Genomic DNA, 23,283 nt, shown 5'->3' on the forward strand with positions numbered 1-23,283 from the left:
AGGAGGAAGAGGAGGAGAATGTTGGCGAGACACAAGAGGGGACCATTGTTGAGTCCTTCACTGTTGAGCGTGTATGGGCAGAAGAAGAGGAGTTGGAGGAGTTGGAGGAGGAGGAAATGGACAGTCAGGCCAGTGAGGGGAGTGAATTCTTACGCGTTGGTACTCTGGCGCATATGGCAGATTTCATGCTAGGCTGCCTATCCCGTGACCCTCGCGTTCAAAGAATTTATTCCAGCACCGATTACTGGGTGTTCACTCTCCTGGACCCACGGTACAAGCAAAATCTTTCCACTCTCATCCCTGGAGAGGAAAGGAGTGTGAGAATGCATGAATACCAGCAGGCCCTGCTGCACAAGCTGAAACAGTATTTCCCTTCTGACAGCGCTAGCGGCAGAGTGCGTAGTTCTGCGGGACAAGTAGCGAGGGAGAGTAGGCGAGCAGGCAGCTTGTCCAGCACTGGCAAGGGTACGCTGTACAAGGCTTTTGCCAGCTTTATGTCACCCCAGCAAGACACTGTCACCTGTCCCCAGTCTCGGCAGAGTAGGGCTGATCTTTACAGAAAGATGGCGAGGGAGTACGTAGCTGACCATACCATCGTCCTAAATGATCACACAGCTCCCTACAACTACTGGGTTTCAAAGCTGGACATGTGGCACGAACTGGCGCTGTACGCCTTGGAGGTTCTTGCCTGCCCTGCCGCTAGCGTCTTGTCCGAGCGGGTTTTCAGTGCAGCTGGTGGCATCATCACCGATAAGCGTACACGCCTGTCGACTGACAGCGCTGACAGGCTGACGCTTATCAAGATGAATAAAGCCTGGATTTCTCCTAATTTCCAATCTCCACCAGGTGAAGGAAGCTCAACCAGAATAATTTATCCACTCCTCCTCCTCCTCATTTTCCTCCTTCTCCTCCTCTTTGTACAGTAAAGCAGAGGAAACTGGCTATTTTTTGACAGGGCCCACTGGCTCTAGCTATAGTACTTTATGCATTTAATTTTTATGGAGGGCCACCGACCCGGTCCTCTGTTTTAAACAATTTTTGGGAGTGCCACATACAGGCACTCAATCTATTCAATTTTTCTGGAGGGCCACCTACCTGCTCCTCTGGTTTGAAAACTTTTTTGGACTGCCACATACAGGCACTCAATCTATTCAATTTTTCTGGAGGGCCACCTACCGGCTCCTCTGGTTTGAAAACTTTTTTGGACTGCCACATACAGGCACTCAATCTATTCCATTTTTCTGGAGGGCCACCTACCTGCTCCTCTGGTTTGAAAACTTTTTTGGACTGCCACATACAGGCACTCAATCTATTCCATTTTTCTGGAGGGCCACCTACCTGCTCCTCTGGTTTGAAAACTTTTTTGGACTGCCACATACAGGCACTATCCAAATTGAATTGTCTCCATAGCAGCCTCCACACGTTGTCTCCATTGCTACCTCCAAAAGTCGTCCATATAGCTGCCTCCATACATCGTCCCTTTATCAAACGAGGTGTGTCAGGCCGAAATTTGGGTTGTTTTCATGGATTCCACATCAAAGTTGTTAACTTTGTCGCCACCCTGCTGTGTTATCCACAAAATACACTGGCAAACTTTTACCATTTACGGATATTATTTCAGCGCTTCTTGCGCATCTGTTTACATTCCCCTCACCCGCCATATCCTAAACTTATAAGAATGCTACTACACTTGATCTTATACAAAAGGTTCTTAGAAGTGCTGTTTGGGGAGTAGCCTAGAGACAGGGGCTTGGATTGGCGAAAGCTCGCCTGGCAGCGGAGCGCCAGCTCCATGCCAAGAACCAACTAACATAGTTTTAACTGCAGCACCTTTAATCTACTACTAGTTCACTGCCTCCATACATGGCCGCCTTATCAAACGTGCTGTGTCAGGCAGAATTTTGGGTTGTTTTCATGGCTTCCACAACAAACTTGTTAACTTTGTCGCCACCCTGCTGTGTAATCCTCAAAATATACTGGCAAACTTTTACCATTTACGGATATTATTTCAGCGCTTCTTGCGCATCTGTTTACATTCCCCTCACCCGCCATATCCTAAACTTATAAGAACGCTACTACACTTGATCTTATACAAAAGGTTCTTAGAAGTGCTGTTTGGGGAGTAGCCTAGAGACAGGGGCTTGGATTGGCGAAAGCTCGTCTGGCAGCGGAGCGCCAGCTCCATGCCAAGAACCAACTAACATAGTTTTAACTGCAGCACCTTTAATCTACTACTAGTTCACTGCCTCCATACATGGCCGCCTTATCAAACGTGCTGTGTCAGGCAGAATTTTGGGTTGTTTTCATGGCTTCCACAACAAACTTGTTAACTTTGTCGCCACCCTGCTGTGTAATCCTCAAAATATACTGGCAAACTTTTACCATTTACGGATATTATTTCAGCGCTTCTTGCACATCTGTTTACATTCCCCTCACCCGCCATATTCCAAACTTATAAGAACGCTACTGCACTTAACTTGGTGCAGGCTGGGACCGAGTCTGACCCTGGGGCTGGTCATATACTGCCGACGCAGAGGATTGCGGGGCCTACCTCGGTCCAGGTGTTTCAGGCCTACTATGCCTCCTCCTCCTCCCACCCCTCCTCCACCTCCTCCTCCGAATTACCATCCGTGGGCATGGCGCCATCAGTCGGTAGCTCTAGGCACAGCAGCAGTGCCGTCGCTAAGCGACAGCAGGCGGTGCTCAAACTGCTGAGCCTAGGTGATAAAAGGCACACCGCCCAAGAGCTATTACAGGGTATTCCGCATCAAACTTGTTAACTTTGTCGCCACCGTGCTGTGTAAGCCACAAAATATACTGGAAAACTTTTTTCATTTACGGATATTATTTCAGCGCTTCTTGCGCAGATGTTTACATTCCCCTCACCCGCCATATCCCAAACTTCTAAGAACGCTACTACACTTGATCTTATACAAAAGGTTCTTAGAAGTGCTGTTTGGGGAGTAGCCTAGAGACAGGGGCTTGGATTGGCAAAAGCTCGCCTGGCAGCGGAGCGCCAGCTCCATGCCAAGATCCAACTAACATAGTTTTAACTGCAGCACCTTTAATCTACTACTAGTTCACTGCCTCCATACATGGTCCCCTTATCAAACGAGCTGTGTCAGGCAGAATTTTGGATTGTTTTCATGGCTTCCATGTTAACTTTGTCGCCACCCTGCTGTGTAATCCACAAAATATACTGGCAAACTTTTATCATGTACCGATATTATTTGAGCGCTTCTTGCTCACCTCCTTTGGTTCCTCTCTGCCACCCATTGGTTTGAAGCCTGAGTCCATTTAGGGTATGTCGCCATGCCACTCTCTAGCCTGCCGCTGCTGCCGCTGCCTCTGCATGCCGTCCCCTATAGTGTCAGGGTCAATTATTGGATGTTTTAGATGCTATCTAGCTTCATTCTGTCACTCTGTCATGGCCATGCTGTTGCCCATAATTTTGGCATAATGGTGCGATTAAGCAGCCTCAGAGGCATCCATGCATGCTGCCCCTGCTGTTTCCTGTCCATTTCCGTGGTGTTTCCATCCTTTTCTGAGGTTCCCAGGTGTTTGGCCAAGCTTCCCTGTGCAGAGCCTTGGTCCCCTTGAAAAATGCTCGAGTCTCCCATTGACTTCAATGGGGCTCGTTACTCGAAACGAGCACTCGAGCATCGGGAAAAGTTCGTCTCGAATAACGAGTACCCGAGCATTTTAGTGCTCGCTCATCTCTAATCTTAATTCATGTAATAATGTTTTAGCTGTACCTTATAGTCTTTATGGGTGAAGGATGAAGGTTATATTAGATTTTTATTCTACATTTCTATCTCTTTCAATAATTTCTATTGATATATAAGTTTCTTAATTTTAACCTACAATACATTTATCTACATTTATTTTTATCTATTCTACAGATTATCTATCCATCTATCAACTGTCTTTCTACCTGTCTTCCTTAGAATTTAAGATGGATATCTGTATCAATCTATAATAAAGATATCTACCTTTATATCTATCTATCTATCTATCTATCTATCTATCTATCTATCTTCATACAGTTAAGTTCTCCTGCCTTTATAGAAGTAGATGTTCCTTTTCTAGCACTGAGTATTGTCAGAAATACTGTATTTCCTTACTTTGTTTTGTGAGCTATATAAAAGTACCCTGCCTGCAGCCTTGTGCTTTTATATGGATGGTGAAGTCTCGGGAGATGGAAGTATGAAGGAAGGTCAAACATACCTGGATATAAAGTTCTTCTGAAGCTACAAACTTTTATATATTAAAGGATAAAGAGCCCCTACTGTACAGCCACTGTAAATTACTTGTAATCTTCTTTTCTGTTGTGGAAAAGTTGTTTTGAGTTTATGAAGGGAAGCATTGTCTTTCAGATGTAGTACACCACTATTTATATGATTATTATTCTTGTTACAGTAGTAATGTAGCTGTATACAGATATGTGCAGACCCCGCCATTATAATAACATGAGATACCGCACTGGAAGACATCCCTTTGACCTGAGACAGTAGATGTGACTGCATGGCGACTACTGGATCAATAATAATATATTCCCAGCTAATTCCTTTTTATAAGAAAAGATTGTCGATATTGATTGTAGTAGGCGCTGCATTTAATTCCTTGTTCCCTTAGTCCCCATGTAAATAAGTGTATTATTAGTGAATAAACACCTCAACTCCGTCCGTTGCACACATTATTTTCAGTATTAGTATATGGACAGCAACTTTATTTTCATGAAGAGATGAGCCAAGTGTATGTGTTATCGAGCTTTAAGGAAAATAACTTATACTGTAGATATAGAGACAGTATTAGATACGGATTAGAAAAAAATGCCATGCTGATTCCTATGGGAAGAAAACAGTGACACACTGGTCCACAGGTTGTGTTTGGTATTAAATCTGAGCTGTCACCTAGATCAGTCTACTGGCACACTAACAATTTGAACCCTGGCAACATCAATTCTGTGTATATCAAGCAGAACAGTACAGGCATAAAAGTATAAAAATTGGCATTACATAGTGCAACCACTCATAGTCTACCATTTGTACAGAAACTTACATGACATTTTGATTGGTTGCATTCATTGACACCCATGTTCTTTTTCATGAAGTCTAGCATATGTTTAATGACAGTATTTTGATATTTCTAATTGGTTCTTGGCATTTTACCTTGTTTTCATGCATCTGGTTGAAATCGAATTAATACTTACATACAATCCATGTGATGTATGTAGGAATGCCTACTCCTCAAATAGGGGACAGCTTAGAAGGTCCCTCAATCAGGTAGTTGGTCAGAGATATGGCCACTTATGGGACTAGGAAAAAAGCTGGTAAAATACTGCTCTGGTGGCAATCCTAAACGTGTCAGTCTTTCCTTATGTAAAGCATGCTCTATATTCTTTGACAGAACTCCCTTTGCCAAACAATGTAGGGAAGATTTATCAAAAGTGTCTGAAAGAAAATCTGTTCTGGCTGATTTTGGCAACCAATCAGAGCTTGGCTTAAATTTCCTGCATAGCTTTTATTTTAAAAACAGCTGTGGGAAAAGAAAAGCTGAGCTCTCATTGGTTGCCATGAACAACTAGACTAGATCAGAAGTACCTCATGTGCATAAACAACCTAATTTACATTTTTACATACTTCAAAGTTCCGCTTCTGAATAACTGTGTAAAGGTATGAGAGAGATGGCAGCTATTACATGGTGGTGAGAGCTGTATATAGTTGCGGTAGATGGAACACTCCCTTTTATGTTTGTTAAATGTACAAGAAAGTAATGATTTTATTTAAATATTTGAGAATATTTGCACTTTGTCAGTATTTATTAACAAGCAAGGAAAGACACTGCAGGGGGGCTTGCTAAGTGTCACATGGAGTGTTGGTTTGTGACATGTAGGTGTGTGATAACATTCCTGCAATTGTTTTGTCGCTGAGTTTTTTTAACCAAATGATGGGGTTAAAAGGAAATCCACCATCAAAAATAGCCATGACAATATTATTATTCAAATAAAATCACGTCCCTTAACCAGTCTGCCCATGAGTACTGACATATTTAAATGCCGGTCAGAGCCCCCCTGACATCATAAGAATGTTAAAGGCTCCCATAGCTGTCATCTGCCAGAGATAGACTATAATACAGATGCAATATATTCCCAATATATTGTAATACAGTTTATTGCAGTATATTGCATGAGTAATCAGATCCCTTGTGTTCCCCGGGGGCTGAAATAATTGTAAGAAAAAATAAAATTATAAACAATACAATAATCAACCAGATCAGATTTTTTTTCCTTCTTTCCTGTACACTGTTCAAAATATAAAATGGTGCTACTAGAAAGTACAATTTGTCCAACAGATAATAAACCCTCATGCATCTTTGCAAATGGAAAAATAAAAAAAGATATGGCTAATGGAAAGAGGCGAGTAAAAAATGGAAACACAAAAATCTGGTTTAAATCAGATCAGTGACTTTCTGTTCTCACTGGTTAAGGGGTATCTTTATTGCTCTTTTTTCGTCCTTCTAAATCCTCTAATCATGCTCTAAAGGATACTATTCTGGATAATAGATATAGACAATAGATAATGGTGCACATTTATTAAAAACTGAACAAACTGCACCATGTGAAATGTGCAGGGTGCCACAGATTTAGTAAATCGTGGCACCCATCCTGCAGAAATATGGTGCCCACTGCATTGCTCCAATAGAGTGTACCAATGTTTTTTTGATGCACCTTTAACAAAGGGCAGGTGACACACTTCTGTCTGATTTTGCATGACAAATGTGGCGCACAGTCCAACTGTACACCGGAACACCACTTTATGTGCAAAATTTTGTGTTGTGTCGGGTATAGTGCAGCCACAAAACAAATGAGTCGCTTGTGAGACATATGTAGTGCTGCCACTTCTGAAATACATGTGCAAGCAGAAACATGCAAAGTCTGACAGAAACTGGTGCAAGGGCATTAGTAAATGTGTGCCAATGTCACCAGTTGGGGAGAGTCAGGACAACCCATTACATAGGTTGGCCCCATCTTATTCCTGCAGCTCATATATCAGAGTTCAGCAAAGTTATCTAGTTACAACTACTCTCTGTTGGACTGTGTGACAAGACAGATATCTTGGCGCGCAGATATGAGAAGCAGCGCGACCTCGTCCGTGAAGGCTGCGGTCTTCGCTGAACAGCAGGCCCGCGACTGCGTGGTCACTGCTCTGAAGCCGGAGCTGCTGCGCATGCGCAGATAGCAGGCTTCGTGGACGAGGGTGTGTAGCTCCTCATAGCTCATGCCGAAGATATCTGGTGGGAGGATCAAAGAGGCTACTGGGGTGTTGAGTAGCAGCACCATGCAGGTGCTGAACTCCTAGCTGGAGTGTGCTGTATCCTACTGCACATGCGTTACATATAACAGATGACTAGCGCCATCATCCACACACGCATATGCTATTCTATCTTGTCATAGCCCCTTAATGGGGTGAAGCTACCAATCCACTTCACTATTTGGAGGACTTATTAGGTATCAGTGTATATGGAGATGGATAGGATTTCCCTACTGAGTACAGAGAAGAACAGAAGTCTTCTCTTGTTGTTTTTTCTTAGTCTTCATTTTCGGACAAGCTTTTGTTCATTATTTTGAACAGTAATGATATAAGAATTATCTTACACGGCATACTCTGATGTAAAATTGCAGGTATTTAATAACTCAAGAACAGAAATATAGCTTGATGACTTCTGGTTATGTGTTAAAGGTTAGGCTGTGCTATAAAATATGTAATGGCGAAGATGTTGATCGCAGGTGAAACCTGTCACATTGCCATAAATAAGTAATTTTATTACTATATTATTTCACTTTTATTGTGTTTATGTATGAAAATCATGAACTGGTTACAAAGGGAATGTATCACAAGTTAATGGCATGACAAGAGCATACATGATATTGTCTTCCATCGATCTCCAGACTATTGCTGCTTATGATTCACTTGGTTGCTGCAAAGCTTATCTCTAAATGCTGTAAACAGACGAGTTATTCCATAATTATCTATAGATATAATTCTAAAATTATAAAATAAAAACAAATTAAATAATGGCAATAGGTTAATAGTATATCAGATTACACTTAGCAAACCCGTTATGTCAATGATTATTAAAGGAGAGGGTGAGCAATAGATAACTCCAGGATGCAGACAACATGGTGGAGAAAGAAGATTAGGAAGCTGCTGTGCATTGACTGGAGTGATGTAGGGAAAATAAATTCTGCTCATTGATGGTATGGACACAAACCTCCTAGGTCAAGGGAGTTCTTCACATAGTGAGTGAAATAGATTGCTTTTTGCTTTGTACAGCTGTACTAACAGATTTTTATTATAATATAACTTTATACAGCAATAGAATCACACTAGCGCATAACTTTTCTGAAACAAAACCAACTTTCACATAGCACCACATGTCATTGGCAGCTGCCAACCACTGCTGTTATGCTGTTAGAGGTGCCAATTCAAGAAACAAGCAAGTTTCATTTGTCATGTTCAGTTATGCATCATGACATGTGTGAATAGCTGGTTATATAGTATTATTATTAATGATTCTCAAGCTGATGACATCTCTCATCATCTTACTTTATCACCTCCTTTTATAAATGATTTGCAAGTATGCCATGGATAACATTAGAGTATTTACGTACCATATATACTAAAGTACAAGCCAAGTTTTTCAGCACAACTTTTGTGCTAAAAAGACCCACTCGCCTTATTCTACGGCAGTGATGGCTAACCTTTAAGAGCCTGAGTGCCCAAACTGGAACCAAAAGTCACCTATTTATTGCAAAGTTCCAGCGCAGCAATTTAAGCAGCAAGTTATTTCTCCTTGTTCTTTGACAACTTTCAATCGTTCAGCCTAATAATGGCACCAACGCAGTTGAAAGGAGGAGGGCAAATTCATCTATCAATGTAGGAAGATTCTGCAGGAAGATTCTTTGAGTCCTGTCTGGTGAACTTCATGTTTGGGTGATGGCCTGGGTGCCCACTGAGAGGGCTCCGAGTGCCACCTCTGGCACCCGTGCCATAGGTTCGCCACCACTGTTCTAGGGTATATAAAAAAAATAAACTTAGTACTTACCTCTGGCGTTCCCCACAGCTCTTCTCTCTAGGGTTTCTGCATAGTAGCTTGGGTACAGAGCGGTCCATGCACTCTACCTGCACACACATTATAAGTGGTTATAGAGCACATAAACCTGTGGGGAAATCCGGAGGTTATTACTGCATTTAGTTTTTTAATATAACAACAGACCTTGTGTAGGGGGAGCTGCAAGGTATTTAATTAGTGGAGGGAAATTTGTGGGGTCTATATGGACCTAGGGTAAGTGATAGAAGATAGGTGTAGTAAGATATTTTATCCAGATATCCAGATCCAGATATGGAAATGATGCCGGAGGCCATAGCCGAACTATCATGGTTTTAAGCTCTGAGGCGTAGGTATTTGGCAAGTGTTCCATAATATTTCTGATCTGAAAAGATTTTCAGGGCCTCTGTCAAGTACATTTCTTTATCCTGGATTACAATGCCACCGCCATTGTCTGCATTTCTGATGACTAAGTCAGGGTGGTCAATTAGCTTTTTTATGGCATGTCTTTCATGTCCCTGAAGGTTATGTGAAAAAGTAAAAATTTGATTTATATTTTTAAAATCACTTTCTACCATAGCAAGGAAAGTGTCAATATGACTGCCTCTATGGTGTAGAGGATAAAATTTTAGGTTTTAGTCCTTTTGATTTATATAAATCTTCCCCTCTCCCCTGTTACAAGTATTTATGTTAGCATGTATTTAATTGTATATACCGGACATTGTGTATATCCATTTGACATCCTATATACCTATATTTTTAATTACATAATGTAAATGAAACATCCAATATTCAATATTCTAGCCATAGTTTCTCACTGCCCTGGCTCATTCCAGCCAAAACACAGGTAACATAGGCAATCAGACATTCCTTTATGGAAAAACACAGAAACACAGGCAATCTGACGCTCCTCTTTTAGGATACCAATACACTGGTTCCCACATTACTAGTGCGCCTGCAAACTCTATTCTTCCCGGCATCCAGGACACATAAAGAGGGACAGGTATGTCCCTAGGTTAGAAGTGCTTCCACACCTTTCTTTTTGTTCATTGTGGTCATCATGATTTACTTTACATTACATTAAGATAACGGCTTAGGCTCTTAATTCAGTAAAATAGGTTGTGTTACATCCATTAACTTGTTCTGTATGGTGTCACTCACACTATATAAATTAAATACACAGCCATCCCCCTTTTTTAACTCAATTATATACACATTATATATTCCAATTAACTTGGTCACTAAGCTGTTACATGTATCTGCTCACTATTTAAATTAAAATAATAGTCATGTATGTTTTTTAAGCTTATCATCTATTTAATATATGTTATTTCCCTTGGATTCACCTATATACTACTTGAATTTTTTTCATCTGTTTATCAGTATCCCCCTAACCATATGATCTGCATATATATATGGTGTGCGCCCACCGGGATCTGTGGCCTTGAACACATGATACGTATACTCATGAGATTAAAAAAGAAGGGAAGAAATTTAAAAAAAAAAAGAGAAAAAAAATCCTCATATTATTAGGTGAATGGGGGGGGGCCGAGGAAATGGTTTGATAGAAGAAGGCAAGATAAGAGTAGGAAAGAAAAGATGGGGACTCTTTTTGGTTAGATTATTCCTTTTGTCTTTTGATTGCACAATTTGTATGACTTGTATGATTTAATGTTTGCAATTTAATGTATGTGGTGTTGAACAATAATAAAAAAAAATATTTGATATATATATGGTGTGCGCCCACCGCTTCTACTTAAGTGCTGCTTCTTTCCATTTTATGTGTATAAATAATAATAGCATTGTAGCATATGTAGCTCTGAATAACATGACTGGCTAAACCAAGTAACCAGACGTTCTAATTCACAAATATATGTACTGTATTGAACCATCGTCATTTACCTGGGAACAAAAACTATAAATTCTTCCTGGCTGTCTATTGCTTTTATACCACCTTCCAATCTCCTTGTTGCAAAGTGGTAAGAAAATATGAATTTACTAGGAAGAGGAAGAGAAACCTACAGACCTATTTCAGCTTAAGAATTTTTATACCAGTGCGACAAACATTTAGCTGCGGAAAGAACCTATGTGCCCCCCCTAAAGCTGAACATGCCTAACATGTCCCTATTGCTTATGTTTCTCCAGTTAAATCCCAGCCAAAATTGAACATGATGGTTAGACATACATTTTCCAATTACGTTTAGTTGAAAAATTTCTGAAGTATATATTTAATGAAGTGGTCAAGTTTCATTAGCGTCTGCCAAATTAATTCTATTTACCATCGCAAGTCAAGTAACTGTATAATTCTTAAGGATACATCATGGCAATATGAAACTTGTCACTTTTTACGGTAGGATTTGTTAATGGGATTGATTTCCTCAATATGGGAAATTGAGATAAGTGTTAAATTATTCTGTGTTATCTGATACCTGATAATGAGCCAGGGTCACCGGATTGTATCTCATAAAGCTCTGATTTATTTATCTATTGCCTCTGTTCACACTTTTAGCAGTGTGTAATTGAATGGGAATGCACATTAACACTGATGAGTTAGGTAAGTTACAGTATTGTCTTAGTTCTTGTATGGACCTAATAGTAACATTAGCTCTGTTTTATCCCTATATGCTTGCAGCGTTGAATACAATCTATTGTTAGTTGTAAGTAATTATAATGATCTGGATTAGTGAAAGGAAGACCAGGAAAAAGCTTACATTGTATTTGTGTGAAGAATATTGGTTAGGTCATCATAAGCTACAGATGTTATGTGTATGACTCTTAAAGGCACTCATTTTCTTAGCATTCAAATTCTAGTCATTTTTTACATAATATTAGTAGGAAACTATATACCTGACTATATACTGTTTATTCAGCTTGTGTCGCTACACATTAATAGCTAATACCTTCCGCAGCAAGACATGGACACATGAAAGGAGTTGAGCATCTGCGTTCAAATAAGACAGCAAGATCATTCTTAGCCTGTCCCTTGGGGCACAATGAAAATGTGCATAGCCTGCCTCCTACAGCCCATCGCTGATGCTGTACTAAGTGCTGGGGAGGGATCTTGTGCACAGTCTGACAGTGATCAGTAGGAGCTAGGAGATGTGTGCCGAGAAGGCCTTCTGAGATCATTCCGTTCAGCACTGGAGGACAGTGTCTGGGAGAAGAGGTGGCAATGTGCTCGGATCACAGCAATCTTTATAAGGTACTACAAGAATTCTTAAGGGACAGAATGAGAGGGGGCATTTCTTGGAAAATGAGAATAGAAGAAGTGCTAATGTATACGTAAAGGTGTAGATGTCATTGTATTATTTTTAGCTCACATTATCCTTTGGCTGTATTTGTCAGTATGAGCACGGTTGGATGAAGTGTTAACCAGCTTGCATGTAGGTCATCAGTTTTTCTTTTATTATACTAAGGACCTTGTGATTGTTGGTCTGTCTCACTACTTTTTCAAGGCAGTAATATGTAGCCATACTTGTGAGTTTATATAATCATTTCTTGGGATTTATTAGAAATAGAAAATCGTAGTTCAGTTCAGAAACTGTGGGGGTTTTGGATTTGTGTGATACCACGGGCCATTAAAAGTTCTGTTATGATGTCTGGACGCATATACTCTGCTTTTAGCATTTGAAAACATTTTGAAATGAAACACCATTTATTTCAAGGGTTTTTATGTATATTGCGTATTTCTGTGATTTGTGAAAGTATTTTTAGTATTTTTGACAGTGATTTGCTGTTAAACATATCAACAAAAGTGCTGTACAAGCTGTGTGTGAATATTGCCTACAGGCTATATTACACAAATGTAATGTGGATTTATTACGACTATGAAAGTACTGCTCTGACTGTGGGTCTAATGACCAGAACTAACAACCCCCAGCAGATCCCCCAGTCATCTGCTCCATGATATTATGTGAAATTGTCCTTAGGCTGGTTTCACACATGGGGGCAAATTTACACAAATGTCTAAGTGTCTATAGCAGGCCATGGTTGAATCACTGCAGGTTAGCCTTCATCAATTTTCCAGTGGCTAACCTGCAGCGACAGTTGCAGCAAAGCAGGCAAAAATTATGCAAATGTTACAAATTTATTTCAATGGCACTTGCTGGGTGACAAATCTGATACATCTTTGTACCTTTTACTAATGTTACCAATTTTTGGTGGTGTTATTTTACATTACAAATGTCAGTTTGAGGCACGTTGTTGCTTTTTAAACCATGCTCTTTTTTCAAAGCCATGCAAAGTTGTGTTATCCCCACATTGTCTGGTTTCATTAACAACTTTTTGGGGGCACATATATCTTTGTATTTTTGCTGTTTCTTTTCCAGGTTGTCTGCTGTCAGCACACATGTATGTTCTAACATATTTCAGTCGTCTGACATACATAAGAACATGTGTTTTCTTGGTCATGTAGTTTTGTGAAAATTTTTTACTTTTTTGTGACTTTTTTCACATGTATGGAAGTAATAGTGGATCATTTGTAATTTGATTTGTACCTAAAAGTCTTTTCTTTGCTCAAAGTAGGAGGTAAAGAAGGCTCAAATCAAAGAAAACATCTGTCTTGATAAATTAAAAAAAAAAGATCAACATATATGACCCCCGATGTGGTTATAACTCACCCCCAGTTATTTTGTAATAATCGATTCATAGTTTATTTTATTAAAAATGTTAAAAAAGGTGATTCAATATTGTGAAAAATACAACAAAATTTGGCTAATTCTGTTGTATTGTAGGCCAGAATACAGACCACAGCTGAAAATGTAGACAACCCTGTTTCAATACATTTTGGCTACTTTGTTGCATCATTGCAGCAAAATGTGTGTATTGTAGTACATGAGGTTATATGAAATCATATGTACATTGCTAATAAAATGTTCTAATGTGTTTGGAAATCAAACAATGGGGGAGATCAAAAGTGTGTGAGACCAGAACGGTTCTAGTTACCCATGGCATCCAATCAGAGCCCAGCATTTCTTTCCTACAGAAGTTTATAAAATGAAATATGAGCTCTGATTGGTTGCCACAGGCAACTAGAACATTTCTGCTCTCAGACACTTCTGATAAAGCTCTCCCATTGTCCTGTGTTTTATGATAGTTATTGCCCATTTTCTTTGGCAATACATAGAAAGAATATATTGGGGGCGATGTATTAAGGTTGGTGCATTGATGCACCAGTCTTAATCATCGGGATTACAAGATTTTTCTGGTCTAAAAGGCATGGTATATCCAGCCCATTGAAAGAGACCTGTTTCAGACCACTGTGTTAGGTCTGGGAATAGTAGTGACTATATGCCAGCTGTATCTCCTGAGCCATTATTATACAGCAGTATTTTGGGAAGTATTTGGCATGAGAATTTGACAGTCAAAATAAGAAATAGATCCATAATCCTTCTCATTATACTTTACAATCTGCTCCATGTTTTGCCTTTTATCTACTGATGCAAAATGCAAATCAGAAAACTGCTTATTAAATCATAATATCATAGTATATTAGGCTGGAAAAAGACACAAGTCCATCAAGTCCAACCTTTAAGAATTAAATAAATGTTTTATCTCCATAAACCGTGATATTTTTTCTCTCCAGAAAGGCATTCAGGCCTCTTTTGAACATGCACATAGAGTCGGCCATAACAACCTCCTGCGGCAGTGAGTTCCATAGTCTCACTGCTCGTACAGTAAAGAACCTTTGTCTATGTTGATGGTAAAATCGCCTCTCTTCTAGGTGTAGAGGATGCCCCCTTGTCCTGGTCACAGGCCTAGGTATAAAAAGATCTTTGGAGAGATCCTTGTACTGTCTGTTCGGGTATTTGTACATTGTAATGAGGTCTCCCCTCAGTCGTCTTTTTTCTTAACTGAATAATTCAAAATTTTGTAATCTGTCATTGTATTCTAGTCCCCCCATTCCCCTAATAATCCTGGTTGCTCTCCTCTGCACCCGTTCCAGCTCTACTATATCCTTTTTATACACTGGTGCCCAAAACTGTACACAATATTCCATGTGTGGTCTGACCAGGGATTTGTATAAGGGCACAACTATGTCTTCATCATGAGAATCTATTCCTCTCTTGATACATCCCATAATTTTATTTGCTTTAGCAGCAGCCACCTGGCTCTGGTCACTAAAATTAAGTTTACCATCCACCAATACCCCCAAGTCCTTTTCAGCTCCAGTTTTACCAAGTAATTGACTGTTTAGAACATAATTATACTTTTTGTTTCCATGACCCAAGTGCATAACTTTACATTTATGTACATTAAACCTCATCAACCATTTCTCTGCCCACTCCTCAAGCTTCCACAAATCCCTCTGTAATGCTAAACTATCGACCTCAGTATTTATTACTTTACACAGCTTAGTATCATCTGCAAATATTGAAACTTGACTTTGTAAACCCAATACAAGGTCATTAATAAAAATATTAAAAAGAAGTGGCCCCCTGTGGCACTCCACTGGTAATGTCAACCCAATCTGAGAATGTGCCATTAATGACGACCCTCTGTTTTCTATCACTAAGGCAATTACTTACCCAAATACACAGATTCAACATCCCAAATAGACAGATTACAACATCCACAGCGTCCCCCAGATCCAGTCTTGAACTTAACTCCTTGTAGAAACCAATCAGATTAGTCTGACAGGACCGATCTCTCATAAACCCATGCTGGCGCTGGGTTATAAGGTTGTGCACAGTGCGATACTCCAGGATAGCATCTCTAACAAACTCCTCAAATATTTTCCCCACCAAAGTTAGACATCACAGGTCTGTAGTTTCCAGGATCGCTTTTTGATCCTTTTTTGTATATTGGTACCACACTTGTGAACCCTACCTTCAGATGAACAGGTGCTTTGTTGTCCGCAAACAACGAGGCCGTGAAAGTAACAGCCATGTGTATGAGACCATAGAAACGAAGTTGTCAGTGTGCATTTCATTGAATCAAGAGGTGTACATGTAGCCTAACACTGTAAAGAAACTTACATCATTATTGTTATCTATTATGCTTGGAGTCCCTACCTCCCAGCTGGACTAATGTTTAGTACTCCAATGATATTTAAAGTATGGGCTAGTAGCCCAGTGTGGAGGAAGAGACTCCTTGCATCACAGATGATAATGGGGCACATTTACTAAGGGCTTTTGTCGGACTGTGCACGTTCTTCTAAGGTTAAACAGCTTGCACAGGCATTTAAGAAGTGGCAGAGCTGTGCTGGCCTCTATGCCACACAAGTAAGGGGGTGTGCCGTCAGTCGAGCGCTGTATTTAACTTGCAATTTGCATTGCACGCCATATGTTAAAGGTGCACCACAAAACAGATTCATGATTTATAATGCACAATCTTAGTGAATCGCCTCACCCAGCATTATACAGTGAAATAGTATAATTTAGTACAATTTCTGACTTTCCAAATAAATGTGCAACGATGAGTCCTATGAGCATATGTGCATGTGCAGTATTTGGTCCAGGGAATCTGATTAACATACATTTTGTATTTCATGGACCAGGCACAGCAGTCTTGAACCTTTTTTTCGATTGCAGTAAAAAGTTCCTGGAATGGTTTATTTTATATTAAAGCTCTTTCAAGTGCATTGGTTATGTAAATGATGTTATATTTGTTATATGTGTATACACTCACCGGCCACTTTATTAGGTACACCATGCTAGTAACGGGTTGGACCCCCTTTTGCCTTCAGAACTGCCTCAGTTCTTCGTGGCATAGATTCAACAAGGTGCTGGAAGCATTCCTCAGAGATTTTGGTCCATATTGACATGATGGCATCACACAGTTGCCGCAGATTTGTCGGCTGCACATCTATGATGCGAATCTCCCGTTCCACCACATCCCAAAGATGTTCTATTGGATTGAGATCTGGTGACTGTGGAGGCCATTTGAGTACAGTGAACTCATTTTCATGTTCAAGAAACCAGTCTGAGATGATTCCAGCTTTATGCCATGGCGCATTATCCTGCTGAAAGTAGCCATCAGATGGGTACATTGTGGTCATAAAGGGATGGACATGGTCAGCAACAATACTCAGGTAGGCTGTGGCGTTGCAACGATGCTCAATTGGTACCAAGGGGCCCAAAGAGTGCCAAGAAAATATTCCCCACACCATGACACCACCACCACCACCAGCCTGAACTGTTGATACAAGGCAGGATGGATCCATGCTTTCATGTTGTTGACACCAAATTCTGACCCTACCATCCGAATGTTGCAGCAGAAATCGAGATTCATCAGACCAGGCAACATTTTTTCCAATCTTCTACTGTCCAATTTCGATGAGCTTGTGCAAATTGTAGCTTCAGTTTCATGTTCTCAGCTGAAAGGAGTGGCTCCTGGTGTGGTCTTCTGCTGCTGTAGCCCATCTGCCTCAAAGTTCGATGTACTGTGCGTTCAGAGATGCTCTTCTGCCTACCTTGGTTGTAACGGGTGTCGATTTGAGTCACTGTTGCCTTTCTATCAGCTCGAACCAGTCTGCCCTTTCTCCTCTGACCTCTGGCATCAACAAGGCTTTTCCGCCCACAGAACTGCCGCTCACTGGATGTTTTTTCTTTTTCGGACCATTCTCTGTAAACCCTAGAGATGGTTGTGCGTGAAAATCCCAGTAGATCAGCAGTTTCTGAAATACTCAGACCAGCCCTTCTGGCACCAACAACCATGCCACGTTCAAAGGCACTCAAATCACCTTTCTTCCCCATACTGATGCTCAGTTTGAACTGCAGGAGATTGCCTTGACCATGTCTACATGCCTAAATGCACTGAGTTGCCGCCATGTGATTGGCTGATTAGAAATTAAGTGTTAAAGAGCAGTTGGACAGGTGTACCTAATAAAGTGGCCGGTGAGTGTATATATATATATTTGTGCTTGTTTGAGTAAAAAAACTTAAAAATGGCAGCAAAAGCACACAATGAGCCAGATTTATTAAACTTGTGCTTGCATGGATTTTTGTTAATTTTTTTTGCCATGCAATACTCGGCACATAAAGGGGTGTTCTTGTACAGATTCGGACCGTGCGCCACATTTTTGTCTAAAATCTGACAGAAATGTGGCTCATGTCCGTTAAACCGTGTGAACCAAAAAAAATGGTGCACTCAGTTTAAGCATGATCGGCACATGCTTGGTGCTCCAGATTATTGAAGATCATACACCAGTATTCAATAATCTGGCGCACTCTGCACTTTAGTGAGGCAAACTGCACATTTCCCTCACTATTAATGGGCCAATGCTTGTGTAGTCTATAAATGTAATTGATTCAAGAACATTCAATGATCTGGAGAATCTGATTATCCGATCACTTTGAATCTGAATGTTGTAGTATAAAAATGAGAACTTATAAAAAAAAAATTAAAAATCCGAGTGAAATTCGGAATACACTGAGCACCTCCTCAGTGCAATTGGGTGTTATTTCTAGTGCCGACTTTTCTGCAAATTTTCTTTATAAATGAGAACTTGTTTCAAGGCTGCTTTTTGCTAAATTAAAAACAAAAAACAAGGCTTTAGTTACTGTATGGCTTAGTTTGTGTCTTTTCCTTCTGTAGAGGGTTGCAGGTGTTGTGAGCACACTATTAACTCAGCTAATGAGCCTCAGCCTGTGACTACTGGTGAAGACACACCATTTCACTCTTTGCATATTCCTCCTCTATTTTTCCTATTATTTTTAGAGATTGCAATCTGTAGTCTGACACAGGCTGTTCTTCATTGGCTCTGTTTTTCAGCTTTTTTATTAAAATGAGTTTGCAGAACTGTCTGAATTTTAGGTATTTAGGAGAGTAAAGTTTTATTTTATTCTCATTATTAGTTGTCAATTTGTTTTCTGCCTGCAGAAACTACTATTATAGCTACATATCTATTGTCATATTTAGATGTCCATTGCAAGTGACAGTATGTTGTTATAACTACTGTTGTTTTTTCATTGCCATTTATTTGATTTCCAGAGACATGAACTATTTATTCTTTTTTTTTTTTTTTATTTCTTTGTCCAGATCAGAGTACAAGGAAAAAGTAACGCGATATAACAAAAGAATCCATACTCACCTAATAAATCCCCCTATGCCCTAGCATCACCAAAGACCTCTGCTTGTTTATTGAGGATGCGTTCACATGTTAAGTTTTTCAGATGCAGTTTTTGATGTCCAAACCAGAAGTGGAGAAAAAAGAGAAGGAGCAGCTTATCACAATGATAGGTTGTTGCCCATCATGATCCACACCTGCGTTTTAAAAAACATCTTAATGCTTTTAATCTAAAATATAGAGTGTGAACACACCTATTAATTTGTTGTGTTTAGGCTTGTGATCACTGCTAGAGTCAATCACCAGTCCAGTGGGTTCATGCTAAGCCCGGGTATTGGCTAAATCAGTCATGTAAATGCCACATCACTGCTGTCAGAAATTAATCAAAGGTCCTGGAGACTGCAGGAACAATGGTGATAAAACTGCAGAAGGTTACATGTTCTTTGTTGTCTTATTTTATTTCCTGACTCTGTTCAATTTTCTTCTGATCGATAAAAAACCCTTTAAATGACCATCTCAGTGATCTACATCTACAGGGATAGAATATTGTTTGGATACACCATCTTTAGATGACAAGAGGATTTCTGTTCCCTGGGAACCTCTTTAATCCTTAGTGACCAAGGATAATTTATTAGCATGCACCTATCAAAGTCAGTTAGAACTTAGAGATGAACCAAATTCATAAACTGATCCATACATTTGGCATATCTTTGGCAAGTCTATCCGCCTTATAAACTACCCATATGTGGGAGTGAAACTGGAACAATTGTTTCTGCTTCCAATGTTGCCCTTATTGCTCAGTCTAAACTTTAATTCTTAAATCATGCCCATTAACCTTAAACAGACTACATGCAGTTTTATCAGTGTGGCATCAGCAGTTTTCACGTTCCATTAGACTTCTATGGGAAAGCCAGTCCAATAAGAGCATCGGCAGTAAGATGTCAAAAAATGACATTTACTGCCTTTACTGCCTCTTTCAACAAAACAGGTGTGCAGGGAATTTTAGCATGACATTAGTCATAAGATAACTCCAAATCCGAACCTTGCGGGATCCTGATGAATTCCAGATTGTGTTTTCTCTATGATTCACGTTTTAGATAAAAATAGTGGAACTTCAGTCCTATAAGCTAATAAAGTACATATAGTATATGCTATAGGTTTCTGTGTTTGTACATGCTTATTTTGACATGTGTTTGCCTATTTTCAATTAATAAGACAATTCCTGAAATACAAAGAGAAGTGCCTTAGATCTTGGATGTATTTAGTATTTAATTATCTTTCTTTCTTTTAACTGGATACTTTAGATTAACGGCCAACACCAGAACTCTCTTCAATGCGCATTTGTCTTATGTAGATAAATCATAGCAGCAAAAAGATATTAATGTTTGTGTTTTATCCTTCAACTTTGTTTTCAGTAATCTAACAGAGAAATATGAACGCTGTGAAATCTAATTTATTTGCCTTGGCTAATGTGTTTACATTAATGGGATAAATTGCAGTGGCTATTTCTTGCATCTGTCTGTTCCGAGTTCAGTCTCCATCATGAAATACTTCAGGGACATGCAAATGTACATGAGCAGAATGGTTTTTCTTGTATATTGCCATGTTTGTGGCACTTCCATCAATACTAATGCTTAAAGTTTCCATTTCATTTGAGTTGCATACATGACATTTTCGGATCGTAGTTAATTGTGAGAACTATTAGCCTGACCTTGTGGAGACAGTAAATTCAATATGTCATTGAGGGCATGAAGATGCTAAACTGTTACCTCATTTCCACACCAGTTGTAATTCTCAGTTTTCTCATGTATTGCATATATTTTCAGCTTCTGAACCATGGGTGGTGCTCATCTGGGAACATTAAACCCTTTGGGAAGCTATTAATAATCCTGTAAGTGAGGGTTGTACCGTACTTTGCTCAGCAAAGGTGTTTTCTTGAAGAGATGAGCTGAGGAGCACTTGGTGGTGTCATAATTAAACTTGCTAAGAAGAAAACAACATATTTATATTGTACACAGAATGTAATGAATACAACTGATAAAGGCCCTAAGCTACAAACTCACAGCTATAGATATGGATGTTATCATAGCTTCATGTGGGTGCCTCAACATTGTGTCCTCATGTGCGCTGTTAAGAAATAGGAATTTTAAATTCTAGTTTACAAATGAAAAATTGTTGCTTTTGTGGCAACCAAAACAAAGCCAGTATGCTTATGTGGCTACATAGTTATTCCTAAAGTGGCAGAGGTAGCAAATAATATGTACAATAAATATATAAAACCAAGGGAACATTATTCACATAAACTCTATATGGGAAATTTATCATAGCCGCTGCTCCGTAACCATAGCGTACGATAATAGCAATGCCTACCTGTGGCGGATACATCAAGAAGCTTAGACCTCTTGATGTATTCGTCAGCTGGCTGCGCTGCTGGGCAAAACTGTGCCATGCCCAACTTGACATAGTTTTGCGTAAAAACCTGTGAACATTCACCACTGAATGCTTTAGCTAGTGCACAGTCATGGAGTCCGTTACAACCACATGACGCGGAGGTGGCATAGTTGAAAAATAATCACAATTTCTTGCAGTGTGCAGAAAACTGGCGAAGGAGCATTGATTAATCTCCCCCTATATCTCTACCAGAGCTTGGCCACAATGTGGCCATTATGTGGGACCGTACCCTAAAATAAGCTTCAATAAATTTAAGGTGTGAGTGTCATTGATTACATATAAAGTATTCAACATAATCTGGGGATTATAATAATATTAATAATATGTCACACCCCTCACCAAACCCCATTTGAAACACGTGTCATGGACTTTGTTTATGAAGTCTTTGTTTAGGAAGTCTTTGTAACTGCCTATTTCCTGGATCCCTATTGATTTTGAAAAGAGATTTCTGACAGCTATGAATTTCCACCAAATAAACTTGAATGATCATGTCAAGTAAGCCATGTGACAGACAATGGGATACTGTGACACTTTCTAGTCACCACTATACAACTTCTGAAAACAAACTTTCACTGCCAATTTTAGAGATTACTTAGTTAACGTGGCATAATTTCCACTCGCAACACTCCCCATACTAGACAGGATGGATGAGGTCACCATAATCCATTTCAGGAAAAAGATGTGTGTTTCAGTATTTTTGGATATGCCATGAACGTCTATAAAGGGCCTTCTCCTTAAAATTTTAGCTACATGAGATGAGTTGACTAACTTTGCAGGTAATCGGCAGTGGATTCGATTTTTAATGCAATAACTGCAGGTATGCTACTACTTTCAACCTTTATACAGTAAAATATTTATATCCGGTTAACAGATTAACACTTCAGATCTGCAGCACATGTACCTGTGTATTTCTTGTCCATGGAAGCAAATAAGCTCTCAATACTCCTGAGATCTGTGCATTAGGACCATATTAAATCCAGTACTCTGGAGATCTGTGCATTAGACTATATTAAATCTGACAGTATATCACAAGGTTGAGTATAACTGTAGTGATTTTACCAGATCCCTTAGAAACACTTTATACATTGTATACTTTGCAGAAGCTACCTCTACATTCACTTGTGTCTTAGGGCCACCGCCCTTGATAATTTCAACATCATATAAAGTTAATGAAACCAAATTGGGTCATGGTATCAGGGGATGAGAACAATTATGCACCAATTATAGTCAACTTCATTGATAAACACAAAGTAGTAATTGGCTCCTGTATTCATTATGAGAGTCACTGGGGATATAGACATATAACATCAGCGTCTGATATTTACATGAGTGATACAAATTAAGAGGTTGTTGTTTATTTCATTTCTGCTGAATTTGAACTCACTAGTTCCTATGGCACTTTATAGATGTAGCTACCATTTGTCAAACTACAAGGAAGAAAATATCATTAACGCTACTATGTCGCCGTCAGTTGTACTACAAAAAGTCATTTTTTTTCCAAGCCTTTCTTTAATATAACATCTTTCAGCAGTTGCGTAAAATGTAATAAGCTGGTTTGTAGGTTTAGAACATAATATTCTTTGACAGACAATTTTAGTGCTTACATCTGGCAGTTTTATTGACACACAGTGACAGAATGAAATTCTAAAAATGATACATTGGATTACAATCCATGTCAAATCCTTTGCCTGATTTAAATCTCTAAATCTAGC

General features: G+C 39.4%; 1 protein-coding gene across 14 annotated transcripts in view; it reads left to right on the forward strand.

The window, feature by feature from the left end:
- LINGO2 (leucine rich repeat and Ig domain containing 2) overlaps positions 1-23,283 on the forward strand; it is an 840,065-nt gene that overhangs the window by 799,899 nt on the left and 16,883 nt on the right. Inside the window, exon 1 of one of the 14 annotated variants that reach the window (XM_072153137.1) lies at positions 12,178-12,313. The exons of the other annotated variants lie outside the window; for them this stretch is intronic. The gene's annotated coding sequence lies outside the window, so the exon portion shown is untranslated. Of the gene's footprint in view, positions 1-12,177; positions 12,314-23,283 lie in introns of those variants that run through there. 14 annotated transcript variants of the gene reach the window in all.

This window comes from Engystomops pustulosus, chromosome 1 (assembly GCF_040894005.1).
Source record: "Engystomops pustulosus chromosome 1, aEngPut4.maternal, whole genome shotgun sequence".
NCBI classification, from domain to species: Eukaryota; Metazoa; Chordata; class Amphibia; order Anura; family Leptodactylidae; genus Engystomops; species Engystomops pustulosus.